We start from the raw sequence: 10,300 nt of genomic DNA on the forward strand, positions 1-10,300 counted from the left end.
TTTTTTTTTAAATTGAGCTCCTACTGTGTGCCAGGACCACCCACTTTAGGAATTAGTAAAAGTCTTGCTTCTGTGGAACGTGCCTTTGAGGGCTGTCAAAATGAAGCATTAACGCGGAGAATGGCTGGAGCAAGGAGGGAGATTGCCTTTTGGCCAGGGTGATCAGAGAGCGTTTGGTGAAGGACTTGACCTTCAAGCGAGAGCATGCTCTTCACTGCTCCTGCCTGTGCCCTTTGGTAAACATGTTCTCAACTTGGGCCTTGTTCACCGTCCTATTTTGTTTGTTTGAGACACAGTCACTATCTAGTTGTTAAGGCTCTCACTACAGGTGTAGTCTGGATGCTGCACCCTTTGTTCTAAGCTTTTTTAAGGCCTGGTTCTCATAAGAACTATCATTACAGGAGCTCATCTGCATTTTTATCACTGAAATCAGGCTTTCCTGATCAGGTAAAAACCTGGTTTTACCTGGTCTACATAACACCCTTCGAACTCATCTCTTGCTACTTTCATACAGAGCGGATAGCTCTGACCTGAAATGTAAATAACCCTTCTCCTGCTACCGTGGGTCCCGTCCATGCTCCATATTATGGCTGATCTTACATTAGCGTTGTTAAAGGACAAAAGTATGGGGATCAAAGACTTGGATTCTAGTCATGGTTCTACCACATCTCAGCTGCATCTTACAAATATCTTTCAGCTTCCTTTTATTGATTTAAAACATAGGGACAGGGCGCCTGGGTGGCTCAGTCGGTTAAGCATCTGCCTTCGGCTCAGGTCAGGATCCCAGGGTCCTGGGATCGAGCCCCACATCGGGCTCCCTGCTCAGTGGGGAGCCTGCTTCTCCCTCTGCCTTTCCCCTTGGGTGCGCTCTCTCTTTCGCTCTCGCTCTCTCTCACTCTCTCAAATAAATAAAATCTTTTTAAAAAAGTAAATAAAACAGGGACAGTGTTTGACTCTCTCAAAATCTTTTGGCAGAGAATGAATGGCATAATATAAAAGAGCACCATGGCCAGCATCTTGCAAACTGTCCCATTTATAGCCTCTGTTTAACCCTTAACTTGAATACATATTTCTCCTCTGTTTCTTGCAATAGCTTATAATACTGGGTCTTTACCTAGTCTGGGAGAGATGGCTGTCTGAGCTACAATCCGTAAAATGAATACAAGTTAACCAAATAGGAAGAAAGAGAAAAAGAGTTTCCCAGGCAGATAAACAGCATTTGCAAAGGCTCTGTGACTCAAGGATGCATAGGGCATGCTTTCCAAAGAACTGAATTCAGGCAGGGGAGGCGGGGCGGGGGGCGGGAGTGGAAGCTGGAAAGAGAGCTAGAGACAGAGCATAAGGGACCTAGCGGCAGAATTTAAGATTTGGGTCTTTCTCCCAAGAGCAATAAAAGCAACTGAAGTACCTTCACTAAGAGCACAGCATAATAACATTTCTGTTTTTCAAAAGACCTCTCTGGCGATCCAGTGGAAAATCGGTTGGAGAAATTTAAAAGCTGACGCGGGGAGTAACCCTGGAAGGCATTTCAATGATCAGGTAAGAGAGGATGGTGGCTGGCGGCTAGGATTGGGATGATGCGGTAGAAATGGAAGAAGCCACTTACCACCGGAATGTTTCTTCACCTGCCCCTGGTGCAGAGTCACATGACCTTGGAGTGACCAATCAGAACGTCACAAACAAGACTGCTTCTTGAGGCAGTGATGATGCAAGGATGCCGAAGCCCATTATTCCAGGCAACTACACGGAGTCAAGAGGTCATTGGTGTGGCGGAGCATCTAAGTGGCTCCAGAGAAGGGCACAAGTCACAGCTCCTGGGGAGACAGTCCCCAAGATAAGATTTTCACTTCGTCCTGCCCCCTGCTTTCTCTTTTTATCCTTCCTTTGATGCTATAAGCTACCTGTTACCTTTCCAATAATATTCTCTTCTGCTTGTGTTACCCAGGGATAGTTTTCATCGCTTGAAAAGAGAAAATTCAGTTAAAATTCAGTTTCATTTGCATTTTAAAAATATCTCCCAGATGCAAAAGTGTGGTCTAATCACTCTCCCTTACTCCCATCACATAAACCAGCAGCAAATCCTGTGGGCTCACCTTCAAAGTAGATCTCATATCTAATCATGTCTCCTGGTAGTCGAAGCCCCCATGTCTTCAATCGACCCCTAAGAGATTTTCTCTTTCTGCCCTTGTTGTACTTCTATCTACCCTTTTAAAAAATAAAATCAAAACATGTCACTCTCCCGCTTAAAACCCTCCAGCATCTTCCCAGTCTTCCCCTTGCAACTAGAGGAATTTGCATAATCTGTATTGTATACAGAGCAGATACCTCTGACCTCTGCTCACCTTTGGAAATTACCTCCTACCACTCTCCTTCCTACTGTTCACTCTCTAGCATCACTGTGTCTCTCTCTTTCACTAACACAAAGGTCCAAAAATTATAGTCTAAGGGCCAAATCTGGCTCACTGGTTGCTTTCGTAAAGTTTTATTAGAACACAACATTCAGACCATTATTTATAAAATTGTCTACAGCTACTTAAGACTTGAGTGGTTGCAACAGAAACTGTGATTCACAAAGCCAAAATATTTATGATCTGACTCTTTACAGAAAAAGTCTGCTAAATTCCACTCTAACGCACCAGCCCATTCCTGCCTCAGGGCCTTTGTGCTTCCTTTTCTGACTGTGTGGCTTCTTATCACTGAAGTCTCCTCTTCAATGTCACCTTTTCAGAGAGGCCATGTCTGAAGAGGAGGTAAACGAAAATCCTCCCCCACATCCTTATTTTCTGGATCATAAACATGATTTTCATTTCAAAACGCTTGCCGCGACTGGTTGATGACTTGTTTGTTGGCTGGATGGCCCCATGGAATAGGTTGTAAGCTTCATGAAAAAAGATCCCCTTGACTTCTTTGCTACTGTAGGTCCAGCAGCCAGAATAACACGTAACGTGCAGGTTCTCACTAAGTAGACACTGAAGGAATGAACTAATACATCCTTAAGGAGATTTTAGTCCTAGTAAAAGCATCAGCATTCCTCGAAGTGTTAAAATGTCAATGCTGATGGTTCTGCAAACATCAGCTCTCAGTTCCTTCCATTTACCTTGCTTCTCCTCTATCCTAGCTGCCAGTTCACACATGGTTAAAATATATATATATATCCTACTGTTTACTTCAGGCTAGCACCTTCCCTAGGACTGCAGATTTCACTATGATAATGCCCGTAATTGTGCTGCAGAACTCCGGAAATCTGGAGTTGGGGAAAAAAAATGAGCCTGGCACTAACAAGTATTTCGTAAAGTTTATTAAAGCAACAATTGCATTATTAGAAGTGTGGTTCTCCCAACACTGATGCATGTAACTATATCGTCATTTTAAAGATATGTTCAAATATAATATATATTATACTACTTAATTTGAGCTGTTTCTGGAGGGAAGATGGCATGACATGACAATAGTCTAGGCGTTTGCAACAGCCTCTGATCCAGCAACTCCATTTGTGTCAGTTTATCCTAAAGAAATGATCATGGATGAGCATAGCGACATGGCTAATTTGTACAACTATTTGTAATAGCAAATTTTGGCCCTGGCCTAGCCATCTAATAAATGTGGGATTGTTTCATAGATAATGGTACAATCATAATATTACTCGGTACTTTTAATATAGCCATTAAAAGTGATGGAGTAGAATGAGAAACATTGTGAAACATATCATCCGGTGGAAAAAATAAAACAGGGCTAAAAACAAAAAAAAAAAAAGGAGCTGTAAAACAACGTGTACTATATATATATATATATATTTGTATAAGAGAATGCTGTGCAACAAAATGTTAATTGTGGCCCTCTCTGTCTGGTATGATGATTTTTTGCTCTTCCTTTTTCTTCTCTTTTCTTATTTATATTTTACAGTGAACATGCATTGCTTTAGCAAAGAGAGAAAAGCAGGTAATTTCAGTTGGAACCAATTCTGAGGCTCCACAAAGGGAAAGCAAACCAATAGCAATCTAAAAGCATTTATTAGGGCCTTTAAAAGGCAACTATAAATAACCCAGAGAGGCAGACAGTCCTACAGACGTTTAAAGTCAGACATTGATGCTGTAATTTTGCTGGAACAATTCACAGAAACAAATATAGTGACATTTAATTCATCTAAGTAAAACCAGATCTCATTTAAAACAAGGGGGTGGGGGCTGGGATGGAGAGGGAATCAGGTCAGATTTGGCCACTGGAGACCAATTGCAGAAATCATGAAAGCAGTTGGTAACAAATCAGGGATACATAAAGCAAAGTTAAAATTAAACAGGCATCAAATGCAATCCTCCCTCTTGGTACCCCCTTTCCTCCCTTCCCCATTCCAAAACATATTAAACTGTTAATACCTTCATTTCTTGGCTGGCTTTACCAAAGTCTGTTTTAGGCATCTTTCTTTTATCTTAATATTTTCAATAACTTTGGAAAGAAAATGTTAAAAGTTGTGCTATTTTACAACTTTACTACCTTAAGGCCTATGTTGTTAGATTTTAAGACCCAAGGAAATCATCCTTTGAAATGGGTGGATTTAAGAAGGGCAGTCATATGTTTATGATGTGGATTTGCCTAAATAGATGGCCCTAGCCAGTTCTTAATAATTCATTTTCATGAACTCCAAAACCTCATTAAGAGACCTCCACAAGCAGTAGAGCATAGCGGTGTTTCTTTAAGTGTAGTCTACCACCAACCTGCTTGCAAAATCCTAGGGGAGAACATTACACCTGCAGATCCTTGGACTTCACCTCAATCATTTTGATCCCCTTCCCCCTCTCCCCAGCCCCAGCTGATTCTTATATATCCTCAAGATAGAGATCTACTATCTTAGCATTTCAAGAATTGAGACACTGAGATTGAGTTCAGATATCTGCTTAATCATTAGTGAGATTAGGCACTTGTGCGTACGTTTCTTATCCTCTTTGAGCCATGATTTGCCCATCTGAAAAATGCAAATCATACAATTGCCATGAATATTAAATGAAACTGTGTTCCCAAATCTCCTTTCACGGTGCTGGTACTCAGTACATATTTAATTTCAATGCTTCTAGCTATGACTACAGTCCATTCAAGTATAGATCTAAATGATGAGAGAGAGAGAGAGAGGCTACCATTTTCTTTAACCATAAATTATTAGATTGGCAATTTCCCAGACTTGTTTGAAAGTTCCCATCTAGCATCTAATGGCCTGGACATAACCTTCAGGGAGACGTGGCAGATCTGCCCAGAAAAGCCACAAGTATCATTAAGAATAGGAGTCATTATATTCTAGTCACCCACCTTGCTTTTTAAATGCCAGGTTACCTGTGACTGACCTTTAGTAGCTTCCATATAGTCTGGTTTGGGAGCTGCTTTGGTTGAACCTAGGTGTGCATTCCAAAACAAATGTCATCTATGGAAAACATATGTCCCATGACTTTTGACCTTCTTCAAGTTTGGTGTTTATGGCATTCCAACAGAAAACCCAGTCGTATCTCTCTGTTGGCATGCTCCCATTTTGTGCAAACTGCCTGCAAACTGACCTTTTTGGCACAGAGAATCTACCGATTGGCCTATTCAATCTGGGAATCACTGAACTCACACATATGATTTGCTAGTAGACCAGGAACTCCCTGAATAGTGTCTTCAACTTCTTTACCCTTTAAATGATGGAGTTTCTACATTAACCTGTCAAAATGAAAACTCAGGACACTTCTTTGAGGAGGAAAAGAAAGCAACTGTTATTGGCTGTTATCTCAATTTCCATTGTCCCTTGTGGATACGGATAAATTGAGAAAAGGCCTTTAAAAATGTAAGACAAAAGATCTCCCTGGGAAACTCCAGATAGGTAGCCTACTGAGGCAGTACCTTAAGCTCCCTGTTGCCTATTACAGGAGATTAGCTTTCTATTAGCCTGTGCCTTTTCAAGAGTACTTGGCAAAAAAACATTGCCATTTATCACAGATAATAGAAGATTTAAGTAGCTGATGGAAGTTAGAGTATTTGATAGACTCTTGAATTTCCATGCATTTGTTTTTTATACTTTCTCCACCAGTTATAGTCCTGTCTCCACTACAGTGTTAGAGAAGCAGAATGAATCATCCTACCCTGAGTTGGAAGGTTTGATTCTATTATCTATGAATGCCCATGCAAACAGAGGTGACCCAAATTAGTAATAGTTCTCTTAAAAAGAGAAGTGATACTATTCCCAGTATATTTATCTTGATGGACACTAGGGAGTTCAGTGTGGGGCAGATGGGGACACCTCATGCTAAGATATTTAAACCTTCATTGTAAAAGAGACTGTTTCATTTAGCTAAACTATTTCAATGCCTGTAATAAGCTAGAAAAAATCGTGGGAACAACCTTCGTGTATTCTTCAATTCGATTAACATTCAACTATATCTGAGGCATTGTGAGGGCTATTACTGAGCATTATGAGGACTATTACTGCCCTGGAGGAGCCTCCATTTGCCAAGTATACCACAGACATCTTGTCAACCCGCTGAAGAAAAGAGGTACCTATGGTAGAATAATAAAGTGGCATGATGCTGTAAATCCAAAAGGAAGGTGGTTGGGTTTGAGACCATCCCAGCATCTAAGGTGCAAAGGTGCTTCTCCAGCATTTTGCTTTTCTGGTTAGTTCTTGATTTTCTAGGCTAATGAAGGAAGATGGTGCTATAGATAAGTCACAGGAGGAAAGCAATGAGAAATCAATTTGCATTTGGCTTGGAATAAATCATATGCTTTGGAAAGAATGCCCCGTTTCTGTACTTTGCAGGCTATTAAAATGATTTTTCTGTTCCGTGAATTCAAGCTATCAGACAGGCAGGATGTAATCAAGGGGAACATTCTGGGCAGTTGAGCAAAAGGCAGTTTAGGAATTTTTATTTTTAATTTCTTGGGCTAATTCATCCAGCAGATAATCTGCCTATGGAAATTTAAGTGGTGCTTGGCTTGAACAAATAGATTTCCCACATCGAAATAAAAATTCATTCTTAGCCAAGAATGTACACAGCATAGCTATATGTAAGAAGGTTTCCAATGTGTCTTGAAAATTCAACAATTTTTAGCTACTGATTTTATTAAAAATTATTCATACAATTGTAACTGTAGCCAACATGGCCTCTCTTCATTTGAAACTGATTGGAGGAGGGGATGGAAATGAATGCTTTCTCTGGTAATATAATCACTTTTGCTTCAACTTCATAAAAATGCCACTCTGCACCCATGTCTGGTAGATAACATTTATGAAAAACTCATTCAACAGATGAGTCTTGGCAGTACTGCCGAAGTTTAAAATCTTAATGGAAAGAATATGCTATGAACTAAAATAGCTTTTTCCATTCATAGAGTTTAGGAGCAGAGGAAGAAATATTGGCTTTTTAACTGAGAAATGTAAACATCATTGGCATTTGAACTTCCAAATTTCATGTAACTTTCCAGTAGAGAGATAGATTGGATGCCCTCATTGAAAAAAAAATTACAAACCAATCCTCAACGGCAGATTTTCAACAACTTGTGAACAGGCCCGTGCCAGCTTCCATATCCACAAACATTTAAGAAAGGGAACATAATAGGCTGAGGGAATATTTGCCCTGTTAGTCACTCATTGTTGGCTAAATGGCACTAAAATCTCGTGAAAACCAAAGGCCCCACCCCTTCCTCTCCAGCACCACCAATACAGAACTTCCACTTGGATCTTAGGTTCTTGGTACCAGGCTGGCCTTGGCAACACAAGATCTATGCCTGTGCCATCAAGCAAAACTGATCTCCACTTCCCCGCCTCAGCAGTGCCATTCATGTCCTCTATCCTGGTCATTTGAATCAAAGAGCACTCTTTGTATGGAAACAACACATTGGGATTTGTGACCTTGCCCATCTGTAGGCGTATTTCCCTAGTCCCTTTCCCCAAGGAGACTTTACAGTCAGTTCAATAGAACAGCACTAATAAAAATCTCAACTATCTAAACAATGATGGCCAGGAAGTCAAAAAACACCACCTAGGAGCTCAGTGTGGTGCAACCTTCGTTCCAGCCAATAGGCAATTTGTGATGCTAATCAAGGTTTCTCTGTGAGCTCTCTGCTTCTACTTTTAGTGACATCTTCCCCTCAGTCCAGCTGGATCTTTTCTTTCAGAGTCTCAATGCTGTGTCACACTCCCTTCATCCTAACAGCCATCCTGAAAAGCAAATTTTATTATATCCTTTATGCTTTCAAACTAACAAACTAAGGCTTAGAGAGATGAAGTTGTCTACTAAAGAAGTAGGCTTCAGCCCAGGTCTCCATAACTAGATTATAAGTGGTGCATAAAGGTTAATGTCATGCTCTTGGATATACATGTTTTTTTGTATATAAGGCTCAAGCCAGATCTTCTAGAATCAGGGAGATTGTGTGCTATTCCTGGAAGTCCAAACACCAGAGTTGTAGGGAAACATTTCAGCATCTGTGGTTGTTTTCAAACTTTCCTGACTTATATCTACCCACTTTACAGATAAGATCAGCCCTTGATGTGCACACCAGGATACACGAGCATAAATGACTATCAACCAGGATAATCCCACCTCATTGAACCATTAAGAAGTGTCAGCAAGGAAAGAGGAAATTCAGAGCTGGGGTGGGGGGTGTTTTGGGGAATGCTGTCAATGAGAGCTTGTTGGGCGCTGCCTTTTCATGGAGAGGAATGTTTCCAACTGTGAGATTACACTGCCAGTGGGTGGGCTTGTTGGCTTTGGACGCCCTTTGGAATGAAGCCAGCGTCTGAACACAAAGGGAAAAACAATCTAGTGTGGATGATGTCACAGAGCATCCTGAGGAAAGCAGCAAGGATAACGCTTCCTACTGCTTGGATCCAAAGAACACAGACTTATTTTGGTGTGAATTCCTTGTGCAGCCAGTAGCTTGACTCTTATGGAGGGATCAGTCCTAATCATAAAGACTCAGTGCTGGAGAGGAGGGTGTGTATCTGTCAGTCTGGTTCCTGATCTATGAGCTAGAAAACCAACACCCCCACCTCCCCTCCACACATGCTCTAGATTGTTTATGAATCCCTCTAAGTAGGCAAAGGCCATTTCCACTGGGGAAAACAGAACCTGGGCTTGCTCTCCTCAAGGACACTAGGAAGTCTGCCTTCTCATATGATTATGGTGATTATTAGATATGGGGAGGCGGGTGTAGGGAAGAGGGACCCAAAACAAAAGGGGCTTTTTGTCAGTGGCAGCCCAGCAGCGTTAAAATAAAGAGACATTCATGCCATAACCGATGACTGAAGAGAGTCTGTTTGTCAGGTCAAATCAGTGATGAAAGAATATCTGTGCATTGTAAATATTTTTAAATTGTCTATGTATTTTGATATCTTGACGTCCTAAAAAAGGAAAACAAAACAAAACAACACAACATTCTGTGGGAAGAGACTGCTCCTCCTAGGGCTAGGGAATTCTTAGAGATAACAAAGGACCCTGGCTGGAACATGCTTCTGATTATAATAACTAACTAACTAACCCTATCTCCTCCATCCGGCCCATACACTCAAGGAGGCAATATTCTTCCACCTTAGTCATCCTAGGGCCAGGTATCAAGGAGCTAAGGACCACTCCCATAGCCCAAAGCCCACCAAAATTATTTAAACTAGCCAATACTGAACTAGGCATCCTGTCCTGCCTTACTTACTCCACACAAATCCCTATAAAGATCATGGCTTCGACCCTCCCCTCACTCCTGTCTTCTGTCTTCCGACCACCCTGGGGTCTTTCCCTTGTGGCCCTGTGCTGTGTGCTGAGCTTCCTGTCTTGAGGGCCTGTGAGTATAATAAAATGTGTTTTCCTGAGCCTCGATGCTGTCCGCTCTTGGGACCCGACCTGACCATCTCATAAAAGAATGCAAAACCACCTAAGGTTGGGATGGGAAAAAACACAATTCCATCTTTATGGCAAAAGAAACTCCACAAGGGTAAAGAATGTATTGCCCATTACAGGCCAGAGTTTTTAGGTAGAAGTAGCACTTTCCACTCCGGAGAGCTATCTTGTAACATTGTAGGTGAACGACAGCATGTTCTGAGTCTTCTAGGCTTGAGAGTGTTGGCCACGGCTGATCAAGCAGCTGGTGGTAAAGTACCACTCTCACAGCTTCTTGCTCTCAGGATGTGGGCCCAGGAAGCTTTGGAAAGGGTCACCCCAAATGGCTGTGAGCACTTACTTATGGAGAAGATAGCAATGTCTTTCTAAGTATCAAATCGGATATATGTGGATATAGGTAATACAATGGCCAGACTCTTAATGTCAGAGCTAAGGATTGACCTTAGGAT

The 10,300-nt window shown here is 41.4% G+C and overlaps 1 long non-coding RNA gene across 1 annotated transcript; it reads left to right on the forward strand.

Annotated features, from left to right (window-relative positions):
- The first annotated feature begins 1,462 nt into the window (after positions 1–1,462).
- Positions 1,463–2,814, forward strand: LOC114216268 (uncharacterized). The gene is made up of 2 exons (XR_003610743.1): positions 1,463–1,539; positions 1,641–2,814. It is a non-coding gene; the product is annotated as an uncharacterized LOC114216268 (long non-coding RNA).
- Positions 2,815–10,300: the final 7,486 nt, after the last annotated feature.

The sequence above is a fragment of the Eumetopias jubatus genome, unplaced genomic scaffold, assembly GCF_037043125.1.
Source record: "Eumetopias jubatus isolate StellerSeaLion01/CBP00866 unplaced genomic scaffold, mEumJub1_p1.0 scaffold_10, whole genome shotgun sequence".
NCBI lineage: Eukaryota > Metazoa > Chordata > Mammalia > Carnivora > Otariidae > Eumetopias > Eumetopias jubatus.